The following is a 12983-nucleotide window of genomic DNA, read 5'->3' on the forward strand; positions in this document are numbered from 1 at the left end:
AAGACGGGAAGGGGGGGAAGACATAAGAAAAACACAACAGTAAGAATGATGTCTTCAGCTTACAAATAAGACGTACAGAAACAGACATACACAAACCCACACATAAACAATCAAACAAACAAAAGACATTGACAGAGAGAGACAGACATAAGAAATACGGGACCAAACACATGCACAAATAGATGAAGGGTATAGCACACGTCTACAGCATGGATTTTAAGGATTCAGCAATGTTGAGCCAAGTGTCCAAAGTCTTTTCTGACACTCCCTTTATGCGACAAAAAATGCAAACAATACATAAATTGAAAAGAGAGTAGGAGAGAAGAGTGATTGAAAACAGGGCCAGTAAGAGAGAGCGTAAAAGAGACGAGAGTGCAGAGAGGGGCTCTGAGAAGTGCCATTGGTTAAATTTGTTGTGTGTGTGTGTGTGTGTGTGTGTGTGTGTGTGTGTGTGTGTGTGTGTGTGTGTGTGTGTGTGTGTGTGGATATGTGAGTGTTGCGGGTGTCAAAGCGTTGCCAAGCTGTAAAACAGGAAAAAGAAAAAAATTAGAATAGCATTTAAAGTAAATTAGCATTTCTCAGTGGCTATGATCTAAATATTGTAATTATTATTTAAGTCTTAATCTTACTTAATCACTACCACTATACGTACAATACAAATCAATCCTTACTGTAGGCTACAATTATCACACCACATTTACTTGACACAATGAAATACCTACATAAATATAATTTATTTGTTGGCGTATACAGAAAGAGGAAATAACGTAATATTGATATCAATATTTCTGCTGATTTGCGTAAAGACAATGTGGATCATGTAATTAAAGTACACTGACGGGACTATATATTTGCATTGGACTACAAAAGCTTGCCGCACCTTAATAGGCTGCATCACACTTAAACAGATTGTCTATTGTTCAACTGTACAAACAATGCACTGTTTTGTGTCGTAATAACTCCCAGTGCAATATGAGCTGCTAACTGTCTTACATTTGTTCTTAATAGTTAAAGAAAAAAAGAGATAAACCCACAAGCATCACCACAAGCCACTGGGTGGGGACATCAGCCGGGGACCTACAGAGATGGAAACAAAGGAAGACAGATGAATATCTTGGGTAATATTTTAATATCAAAATATCTTTAAGCCCATGAAAAATCAAATTCTTACTATGAGCAAGTTGGGCCTACATGAATATTACCACAGTTTTTGTTATTTCATATAAGAGATCTGTTGTTTTTTGTTTTCTCTGTGCTCTTTTCACCGGTATGAAGTCGGTGGGGCTCAGCTTAAAATCTGAGACCAATTTTTCAGGGTCTTTTATATATATATATATATATATATATATATATATATATATATATATATATATATATATATATATATATTAATATTCATTATGTAAGCTTGGAAATGTAAGGGCTTCTTTTGTTTGAAGAGCAGTTCAAATTGATATAGGTCAGGTAACATGATATGGTCTTTGTATCTGTTAAAAATATTTGATGCCAAACCATTGGTCATTAATTATTCATAATTATGTAAACATTCAAGGATCACACACACGGTTTTGACAAATAAATCACATATAAAATATATTTGATAATCATGGAATTGAGCCAAATATTTCATTTTTATTGAGAAAATGTCTTACCGAGAAAAACTGTAACAGTTGTGCGAGCTGTCCTGTTGTGAGTGTTTCAAAACGATCTCAGTGTATTCAGCGTCATATTTCTCGTCATATATTTGATTTACTGCCTCCACAGTAAACACTTCAGCTGGAGATAATAGGGCCATATCCTGTTCATCACTGCAAATATTGTCTCCCAGGTTGAAAAAGATACAAGAAGTGATATTAAGGAAGACTTGCCCATCCCAATCGTAAAATGTCCTAAGTCTATAGCTTGTGTGAACTTTGGTGAACCTTCCAAACCTTTGAGCCCTTTTGTGCTGTGTATTCTTCTTGGAGAACATATACAGTCTCGCAGTCTTTCTTTGGATTCTGCAGCAACATTGAATCCATGAGCAGGAAGTGAAGGGACTTGAAATGGAAGTGGTTGTCATAGGTGCTCACATTTCCGCCCATCGTCTCAATTGCATCGTCAAACGTCTTTGAAAAATCTGTATCGCTAGTATATGCCAAAAGTGCAGCAGTATGTTCTTTTGTTCCTCCAGGGATCAGCTTTGAACACTGGGTATTTGCACTCCATGCCTTCCGGAATCCCTCACTGCCGTTTAGCTCTTTTTCTAAGAGGCCTAGATTGACTCCATGGCCTCTTCACGGCATCCATCATACAGGTCACCTACAGCATCTGAGGCCATGTCCAGCATGTTTGTGCTTGTCACCTTTAATTGAGTATGGAATTTAAAATATGGGTTCAAGAGAAGAGATTATTATTTTTTGAATCTAACATAACATCATACGTTTTGAATGGCTATTTGTAATAATATACTTACTTTGTAGTTGAGAGCTGTGAAAAGGATTGCAGGAAGAAGCAGTTTTCTTCTGTCGCACATTGTGAATGGCTCCTGTTGGGGGGAATCCTCTGTGTGTGCCTAAAAAGAGTACCAAAACCTAGACTCCAATTATTCTTCCTCGCGTATTCTTACATTGGTTTTACACCGATCCTACACAAGAATCAATGAGACGATAGTACTATTTCGAACGAGTAAGTTTTAATTAGTCAAGCATGAGAGTTACAGACACAGATCTGTGGGATCACAAAACAGAGAGTTTCCCTAGCAATGGACAAATAGTCGGAACCGGTACACCCATCTGTTAGGCCGAGTGAGCCCCGTTCTATCCTTTCCCTAAACTCTTATACACCTCCCGCTTCACTCTGGGGCAATGTTTTCTTGTCCAGCACAGGGACCGTTATCTTCTCACAACACACGCCGGGGTGGGGGCCACTCAGTGGCGGATCTAGATAATTTCACATGGGGTGGCAAAGGGGTAGCGAGAGATCTTGACAGCACTGCTATGCCCTACTTTACTCCGCAACACCCTACTACGCCCTGAACTGCTACAACTATTATTTCTAGTCATAGTTCCATTATCTTTATTGTTACTATAATTGCCACCGTTCATCATACCAACTTCTATAATAATTATGAATCCTAATTCTCTATATCTGTATCTGTGTCCCAACCGGCAGCAGTAGATGGCCACCCACCAAGAGCCTGGGTCTGTCTGAGGTTTCTGCCCAAAAGGAAGCTTTTAGTCACCACTGTTGCACCAAATACAGTACATGCTCTTGGAGGAATTTTTGGCTCTTTGTAAATTATAGAGTGTGGTTAGACCTACTCTATCTGTAAAGTGTCTTGAGAAGAGTGCTCTCTTGTTACGATTTGATACTATACTGTAAATAAAATTGAATTTTGCTGAAATTGAATTAAATGGCTAGATCATATTTACTTATACAGACAAATAGAATAGAAACATAGACATAGAACATCCTTAGATAATCTATGTATATATGTAAATCTTTACATAGCTAACCCTATAACATACAACCGAATGGAAATAGCCAAAAACCGAAAACATGTCATGTCTATGCTGCTGTACTGCAATTTATATGGAAGGAGATTATAAATAGACCATATGGTCCAGGGGTAACGGCAGGCCTCTTCATCTGCCTCCTCCTGATCACTCCCTGCCTCTGTCCCTCTCTCAGTCTGCAGCCTCCTCTTCATCTCTCACAGTCAATTCTTCCTTTCCCTCTTCTCTTTCACTTATTTCTACATCTCCTTCAGTGGTCTTCTCCTGGTCTAACTTTACATTAAACGTGTGTTTAAACCTCACCTGGGGAAACTGACTTCACCTTCAGAAGCCCGGGGGCAGCTCAGTCACTCCAGTCTTTGCCGGGATGCAGGGCCACCACAGCGCAGCAGACTCGCTGTGTGCGAGCCAGACTGACAGCGCATACAAACATGGAGCAGTGGAGAACTGAACAAGTAGGCTATATAAACCCAGTCGGATTATCACTTGTCTTAAACTGTGTGGGAAATGTGAATCAAATAGCCAATATGTCAAAAACAAAAACTTGTGTAATTCCACCTAAAAACCCTAACCTAAAACGCCACTATCATTTATTTGCTGTCATGTTTGTGTTCACTTGATAAACATAAGTCCAATATTCACTCTCTTTTTTTTTCTCTGGTCTCCACTATCTTCTAAGAAGTTAGCCAGCTAACGTTAGTTGCTAACTGTGTCTGCCTGCTGTTCGGTGCTGGGCAGGTATAGTGTAATGTTAGAGTGACTTTATCAAAGTTGTTTGCAGAAAGCTTGCTGTTGGAAACAAGGAATGAACCAAACTGCAAATGTGAAGTAAAAACACAACTATGGGTTATATATATGCTAAAGAGCTAAGGCTAGTTTATTGAGTTAATGGATTTTTCATAAAATATCAAGTAAAATATCAATTCAATACACAAATTCAATACTATTGTCAATGAATGTCTTGCAGAATAATGGACAATTGTTTTGTCCATTAATGGAGGAAAATGGGCTGTCCCAGTGTTATGCAAAAGCAAAACATATATTAAACATGGTTTCTAATGCACAATCCATGCAGAAAACTCATATGCTTTATATAAAATCAAGTAATCATGCCATTTACAATAAAATAATAATAAAAAATACATAAGATAAAATAATTTGGGTAAATCACTTCTAAGAGATTATTCTGAGAGAAAGCAAAATAAGAAATACATTTCCATGGTACAACTCAACTCAAACCACTAGATGTCAACCCTTCTCTTTCTGTCTGACTGCACTCCGTTTTAATTGAATGACTGATGAACATGTGAGTTCATGCCCCACTTCTCTCCCCCTCTCTCTCTATATGACTCTCTGCCTCCCCCCGCTCTCTCGCACAGCCAAAATAATAAAATGCTGACTTCTCAAAGTGCTGTCCGTCAGTATGCCTGTCTCAGCATAGCAGCCCTGAAGCCTGACACACAGGAGAGGGAGAGCAAGGAGGGGGGGGGATAGAGTGAGAGAGAGACAGCGAAAGACAGAAAGAAAGAAAGAAAGAGGAGGGGGAGAAGAGAAAAAAAGAAAAACTACTTTCTCTGGTTTCTAACTTCAGGCTCTGCCTTGCCGAGGGGCTTCAGCACTGCTCGTCTGTCAAGGTAGGTGTGAGGCTGCTTCCTTCTGTCGCTCTGTGTGTGTGTGTGTGTGTGTGTGTGTGTGTGTGTGTGTGTGTGTGTTGTATTTTTTTTTTTCTGCTGGCATGTCGGGGTGATCCACACTTTAATCTTTCTCTATGGGTTGTCTGTTTGGAGAGGTTCCTTTACCTTAAGCAGGACCCTCGTGTGAGGATTTGTGTCTGAGATGGGACAAAGCTGCAGGATTAATGGGGGGACACGGGTGAATAGTTGTCTGAAAATCCCCAAAAAAAAATTGTGCAGACATTTTGTGACTTAATGCTTAGATTTTATTTATAATTCGATGCTGACATGAGTTTTACGGGGGTTGAAACTCAACTTGTGTCCCTCTGTGATAGGCTTCTGCAGAGGGTCAGCCAGAAACTGAAATGCTGTCGCTCAAATGAAGTTATCAATGTGGTATTTGGAGGGGTTAAGCCATCCAAATGCTGTGCTGTTAATTCGTCACAGGAGATTTTGGAGACGTTGTCATTACTGGGGTGCAGTGTTTGGAAACTGGGAAGTTTGCCCTCCGCCTGCACCTCCTGTCTAGGAAAGATCCAGTAGAAGAAGAAGAAGATTTATTTATTTATATTAGGACAATGCACAGTAATCAACATTTCTGTAAATGCGCCAGTATTAGCCAGTCGGCTAAGTAGTGTGTGACAATTACGTATCTGTCACTGGATTAAATTGTCTTTTGTGGGCTGATGCCTTAATTGTAGTGAAAGATGAAGTGGGTACATTGCTTAGGCTAGACATGATGTTACTGCAGAGTCAAACTCAATTAGTTTTCTTAATGACATAGGCCTACACCACCAAACAATCTGTTCAAAAACAGTTCCACTTGTTGCTTCTTCATGCATATATACATCAGTGCTCTGTAGCAGCTTCAAATTGGCTGACTTTGTTTAAAAAAAAATACTAAATTAACCTTTAAAACTTCCGCTTTTGGAGCAAAACCTATGCAGACAAGTTGTTCTGTGTGCCTGAAAATGGTGCTCCGATTTGGTCTCAAGGAGAAACCCAAGCCGGTTTGGATTCACACGGCTGGAAGTAGCTGACTTGTGAAGCTAAAATTAAGCTGAGGGCAGATTTGGAATGTTACACTTGGGCAGTAAGACGTGGAGAAGGCGACCTGCGGATGGTGACAAATCTTCTGAGCTGTCGATGGCCCTGGGCACTTAAAAAAAAACTTCTGCTACCATTGCACCAAAAAATAGGCCTCTACCTAACAAATACACCAAGATCAGTGAAACTGAAAAAAATGACCTCAAAGTTTATTTTCTGCTCTGGCACAGAAGCGGAGTGTAAATCATTCTGGAGCATTTATAAGTGTGTAACCTTTGTCACTGTGAAATCCAAACCCATGTAATGGTCTTTAACTTATAAAACACACAGTAACTCTTCACTGCTGCTTGTCTCAGTGCACTGCTTTTGGCATACTACTGGAGCTCCTTAATGGCCCAGGACAATAACAAATTGTACTAGCTCACCTGCAGTGAATCAAGTTTTTACAGCGCAAAATTCCAAAATAAGTGCCTTTTTCCCACAGACCTCTTCCACCCATCTCTGTTACAGTCTACAAATGACTCCACGAACATTTAATGAATCAGACTGAAGCGCCAGCTGTGAAACCTCTAAATACTCTTAACTGCTGTGACCAAAGTGGCCAGTCACAAAACTCAACAGATGGTTGGAGATGAAAGCCAAACACCGGTTGCAATAAACAGGGCAGTTGTTGCAGTTGGAGCGGCTTTAGATCCTGTTGGAGGAAACATTTGCTCTGTAAGATTTCTGACACGTTAGCTGTAATTTATGATGATGGAGCCCAGTTACACCTTACACAGTTAAGGTACAGTCGCATTACTGTTCGGAAGATACTCTCTGCCTCCCATTCACTTCTATCAAAGCCTACGCGACAAGTACAAGCATGGGTTTCCTGTTTTGGTTTGAAAATGCACAATATAATGGGTTTCGGACAGTGGCGGCTTGTCAATAGAGGGCGCTGGGCCGCCGCCCCCATCAAAATAACATAAGTATAAATGTATACAAAAATGATATAAAAATGAAATAAAAAATGAAAAATAAAATAGTTTACTCATAACTGGTAGTAAGAGCCTCAGCATTTAAAACAAAATAGCTTTAATCGGTTAACTATTTTCTATGTTTCAATATGTTTCCTCCGGTTTCTTGGCTGCAGCCAAATGGATGGGCGTTTCCCAATATGTGTTCTTCTATTGACTTGTTTTCTTGTGTATACTTGTGTCCCTGTGAAACGTCATCTCGTGTTGCCAAAGTACTGTCCCAATACACAAGTTCGCATTTCGCCAAGAACAGTTAAAATTCCCGGATGTATGCTTGACACGTCCATTTACCGAGGATACATCGGTTGGTAACTTGTATGAACTTCGCTAACCTGACTCCGCCAGATGGATTGCTTCGCATTTGCTCGGCATCTGGGAACTTTCCGTTGGAGAACTTTTGGGAAGGGGCGGAAATACTGGTTAGCTGTCTATCACCTATATTGGTGATAGACGGGCCAAATCAACCAATCAGATCCACGAAGCGTATGAAAATACAACCACAAGCCCGCCCCTGCTGCTGCAGGCAAAGCATAGCTCGTTAGCGAATTTCTAAGATTAAAGTTGTAAATTTACAGAAAAAGATCTCAGAGATTAAGGTGGTAAATTTGGAATTAATTACATTTCTGCAACTTTCACACTTTGCAAAGTCATCCGGTGGGCCTGATTGGACCCTTTGGCAGCCCGGCTGTGGCCCACGGGCCGTATGTTTGACCCCCTGATGTAGAGCAACAAACTAAAACTTTAGGTTGTTATTTTGCTGAATACTATAGTCCATCTGGCCAAACTTGAGTTTTGGTTCTAGCATTGTTTTGGTTGTAGAGATAAAATAAGTGAGTGGATGATGAATTAATCATTAGTTGCAGGCAGCCCTAGCTTTTATGTCTTAATAGGATCCAGATTCAATTGATCTAGTATTAGGTGGATTTTTTTCCGATCTGATGAAATGCTACTGAACTCTAGCCTCAGTTCTAAGTAAGAGTTGACTCCCACTCACTTTAATTTTGTCCAACTTTGTTTAAAACACTATTTAGTCACAGTATAAGCCCTAAGGCTTTCTAATATTGGAGGCTTCTCATTAAATGGAGCTGCCTGTAGAATTCTCTATCCCCTGCGTTGTCCCACATAGCTGTAATCATGACCTTTATCTCAGGAGAAGGCTACAGTGATTTAATTACCGTTGAGGTAATGATGGCAAATTCTGTTCTGACTTGTTATATAGAGTTGCGCGTAGTTAACATTATAGGATTCCCTCAAAAATGAGATTCTACATCTCAAGGGCCGATCCTTCCAATCAATTCAAAAAAAGACATCAAGAACATGTCGTGGTAAAATGTCGCTCCATGAGCTTTTTCTGGCATGGACAGAGGGAACATTAGACCTGTGTCACACACACACACAAGGGTAAAATCAGACCTGGCACTCTTTCAGATGGGGGTTGAATACTTACAGAGAAGTAGCTGTCATTAACCAACTCCAATAAAATATAGATATACATTTATAACCGGGCTCGGCTAATGTCACGGCTCTCATACAGATAGCAGCAGGGGCAGGGGATGGTTGAGATTTAAACTGGAAAAAGAAATGTTAACGGTCAGCTGGCAGCGGCAGGTGACCGCCACCACTGTGTTGTAGTTCATATAGAAATACTGCTGGGAGTGCTGGTGACAGATGCACATTCACAAACAGTCCAGTCTCTTTCAAGTGTGGTCAGAAGGCTTCCTGGCATGTGGAACGTGCAAAATGAAATGTCAAAACAAATGAAAACACAATGTTGGGCCTGGCTATTTGTCTGCTTACAGGAGGGCCATTTTCTGTTATCCACCAAAGTCCATGCAGTTTTTTGACATAACAATTTTTTATTGCTGACAACCTGGGCTGGGTATCGCTTCGGTTACACTTGATGTGTCGACTGAAATATATTCCTTTTGACACTCTGAAATGGATGTAAAAATATCCCTTTTCTCTGTAGTCTACCGTTAGCTAGCTACCGTAAATGTAGACTACCGGTACTTTTAAAATGCCACATTTTCCCTCTGGGCTCACCAAAACGGATGTAAAAGCATGGTAACCATTCACTGCCCGTGATCGCTAGTACACATATTACATCTTTGATGTCATTTTTCAGTTTTTCAAGAATCTGTTTAGGAATCGGAATCGTAAAAATCCAAACGGTACCCAACCCTAATCACAAGATTCAATATAAATTAGTTTAGGGAAATTTCAGTTACAGTACTCCCGTCCCGTCACGTGATGCCCTTATACTGCCATGGTTAAAGGCATATTAAAAGATTGATTTCTGGATTGTATTAATTGATAACAGATCACTCAAAAAAAGATAACATTTTAATTGGAGACTCAATTAGTCACTGTTCCATTATCTTAAATGCGACTATTATTGCCACTGTTCATCACATCCCCAACCGGCCCCATCAGACACCGCCTACCAAAAGCCTGGGTCTGTCCGAGGTTTCTTCCTAAAAGTGAGTTTTTCCTCGCCACTGTCGCACTGCTTGCTCTTGGGGGAATTATTAGAATTGTTGGGGCTTTGTAAAATATAGAGTGTGGTCTAGACCAGTGGTTCCCAACCTGGGGTCCGGGCACCCCCAGGGGGGGCGGCAAAGATCACAGGGGGGCGCGAGTCTTTATCTGGTTTGAGGTTGAGGTAAAAAAAAAATGTTTTGCACATGTTAAACAAATTATAATACACTAGAATATCTAATGTATACAAAAGTCTGTATGAAAACTATATATTTTGTTGTATCCTCAATTTTCCTGCCGCCACGGCATCACTATTTTATGAATGAAACATGCCGGAGAAACAGTGCTGATAACTCCTCTGTATCAAAAAAGAAAGAGAGGCTCTATCTCGAGAGTTACCTCAACTTCGGTTTTGGGTGGGGGGGCTCAGCTTTTCTTAGACATGAGTAAGGGGGGCGCCAAGGAAAAAAGGTTGGGAACCACTGGTCTAGACCTACTCTATCTGTAAAGTGTCTCGAGATAACTCTTGTTATGATTTGATACCATAAATTGAATTGAATTATTTTAAGACAACCTACTGACAATCAAATATTCCCTCAGAATTAAAAAAAAAAAGTATTGCTCTAATCTGGATTTGTAGTTCCCTATGCAATATAAGAAAAGGAAACGTACTGTTATCAGACCCCCAAACCAAAGTCGGTATGATCTCTTTCTAAAACTGTATATGTCAAAGTATTTTGTTGGTCAGCTCCCTGACTGGCAGGCTGCTGGTACGCAGTTGTCTGAGCCCTCACGCTTAGCTCAAGTGTCAGAAAACAGCCATGCGTTTAACTCCACAATAAGAGTGGCTCAAAGGCTTGACTGCAGGCAAATCACATGAGCCTTGTTTGGATGGAGCACTGGGTCACATTCACTCCTTGAATCACAGACTGCTCTCTATGTTCAATACATTAGAAAGCAAAAAAAAAAAAACACTTAAAGTGCTACAAAGGGGATTAGGAAAGGTTTGTAGTCTCTATTTTAATGTTACAGTTAATAGAATACTGCTTGTAAATCAATTGTATTGGAAGCCTTAATGAATCAAGTAGAAAGAAATGGTAGCATGATGAACAATAAGAAATAACATATTTCAGTATATTTCCAAATAATTTTTTTGCAACTCTCTTTATTCGGGTTTCAGAATAAAACACGTAGTTGAACAATGGGAAAACGTATTTTGAGTACAGATATTAAGAAAACCTAAAAAGAAAATAGATAAAAACAAATCGGTGTATTACAGGTGAATTATCATACACAGATTGCGAATTAGTGTTACTTTGATTTGCCTAAAGTTTTTTAACTAAATGTCACCTCACTAAAATTATACCATTAGATTGTTTCCTAGTAATTCTATAATAATGAAGGTTGTGTGAAGAATACAGAAATCTGCCCGTTAAGACTTCAAGGCTGTGTTTTAGCTGGAAGGTGGTAGAAGCTAGTAAAACCTTTTTTATCGCAGATAAAAAAGTGAGTCTTGGTAGATTTATCCTCCACCTGGTCCTTGACTGAGCTGCAGCCTCCTTCCCCTCCCCTCTTAAATCTCCTCCATCTTCCTCCGCACTCAGCTGTGTGATCCGCGGTTTGTGTCATTGGCTTTACACGTTAGAGCCACACAGCGTCTGCAGGAGCAACAGGTGTTTTTATCAAGAGAACATTTGGTTACACTTTACTTGACGGTATCTACATAAGAGTGACATGACACTGTCATGAACGTCGCCACAACATCGCCGCAATATCGACATCAATGTATTAGGTAAAAAATATCGTGATATGAGATTATTTTACATATCACCCAGCTCCAACTGTTTGAACTGCATTAGAGCGAATACAGGGTAAAGGAGCCATGACACTCTAATTCCGATTTTTCTGCTAATGTGACCTAAGATGTTAATCAGGAAAGTGAAAGAAAAAGTTGACTCCTTTATTATTGTATTAACAAATATTAAGTTGGACTGATTTGACATATTCTATATATTATACTATTTTATTTATATCACATCTGTTACTTTTGCCTTGTCATGGTTTTGTAACTTATATGGTTTTTAACTTTGAACTGTTTATTATACTTATTTTTTACTCTCTCTACTTATATCTACTTGTTTCTGTCCTTGTGCTGCGGCAACACAACAATTCACATCCCAGTTGAATCTTAGCCATGCTGTCAGAGCCTCATAGGAGCTGTATTTGGTGTTAGTTTGTCTTGCCAATAATGTGCTTTAGATGTGTATACAAAATCTAATTTAAAAGGTTAGTTCAAGGAGAACGGACCCTTTTTAAAGACCTGTCTCAGGGAGGATATAAAACACACCCACCCACACACACACACACGCACACGCACACGCACACGCACAAATACAGTGTGTGTTCTATTAAAGTGTAATCTGATCAGTGAGTCCAACCGCACAGGAGTTACCTTGAGAAGAAGGTTATGCTCACATAGTTTGTGTGTCACTAGAGCAAAGAGTTCTATTTCCATGGCGACCATGCTTCTGTCCTGTTGTCTAGGAAACCCAAAAATATCACCGTGGTTCGTCCTTTGACGACATTGTACATGAAGTCGATCCGTAGACACACAAAGTTACACAAACACATTATTTTGATTTAGTGCTACATTACATGCAGTTCCATATTATACTATTATTTAAAAAGAATTGACTATTTGTAGGCCTATACTGTATTAACAGGGTGGTTTCAAAAAGAACACAAAGTATGCAACATAGGAATATATCATTTGAGAAATAGAAATAAACAAAGCAGTACTCAGGTGGAAATTCACCTATAGGCAAATTATTTGTATTATATTGAACAGCAGCAGAGAGACAGGTCGTAGCCCTAATTAACATTATGTTCAAATGAACTTAGTTTGAACAAAAAATTTCAAACCAATCACCTGACTCACATAGGGTGAGCTAAGTCTTGATGCTCTCATATCGAGTATTTGTCCATATATACAATAACTTTACCATACAGGATCATTGGAATAGCACAGAGCATATTCTGTTGCACTGTATATTTTTATATTTTTTTCTTCCAACTGGAATTAAATTGCATTTTGTGTTGCTGCTATAGACTAAATGACATGTCTTGTGGTTGCATTTGAGGGAAAAAAAAAAATCTGTAACTAAAGGAAATGTCTATTTAGTCATTTTTTTGGTTTCATTTTAGCGCACCTTGTCTGTGCATTAAATGCGTCAGAAAGCTGATGTGGCTCTGTCTATCTAGACTGAGCTTCG

General features: G+C 39.5%; 1 protein-coding gene across 1 annotated transcript in view; it reads left to right on the forward strand.

Moving 5' to 3' along the window:
- Positions 1 to 4931: 4931 nt before the first annotated feature.
- Positions 4932 to 12983, forward strand: part of tmod4 (tropomodulin 4 (muscle)) — a 29172-nt gene continuing 21120 nt past the window's right edge. Inside the window, exon 1 of the mRNA XM_028581091.1 lies at positions 4932 to 5131. The gene's annotated coding sequence lies outside the window, so the exon portion shown is untranslated. The remainder of the gene's footprint in view (positions 5132 to 12983) is intronic.

Source organism: Perca flavescens, chromosome 6, assembly GCF_004354835.1.
Source record: "Perca flavescens isolate YP-PL-M2 chromosome 6, PFLA_1.0, whole genome shotgun sequence".
NCBI lineage: Eukaryota > Metazoa > Chordata > Actinopteri > Perciformes > Percidae > Perca > Perca flavescens.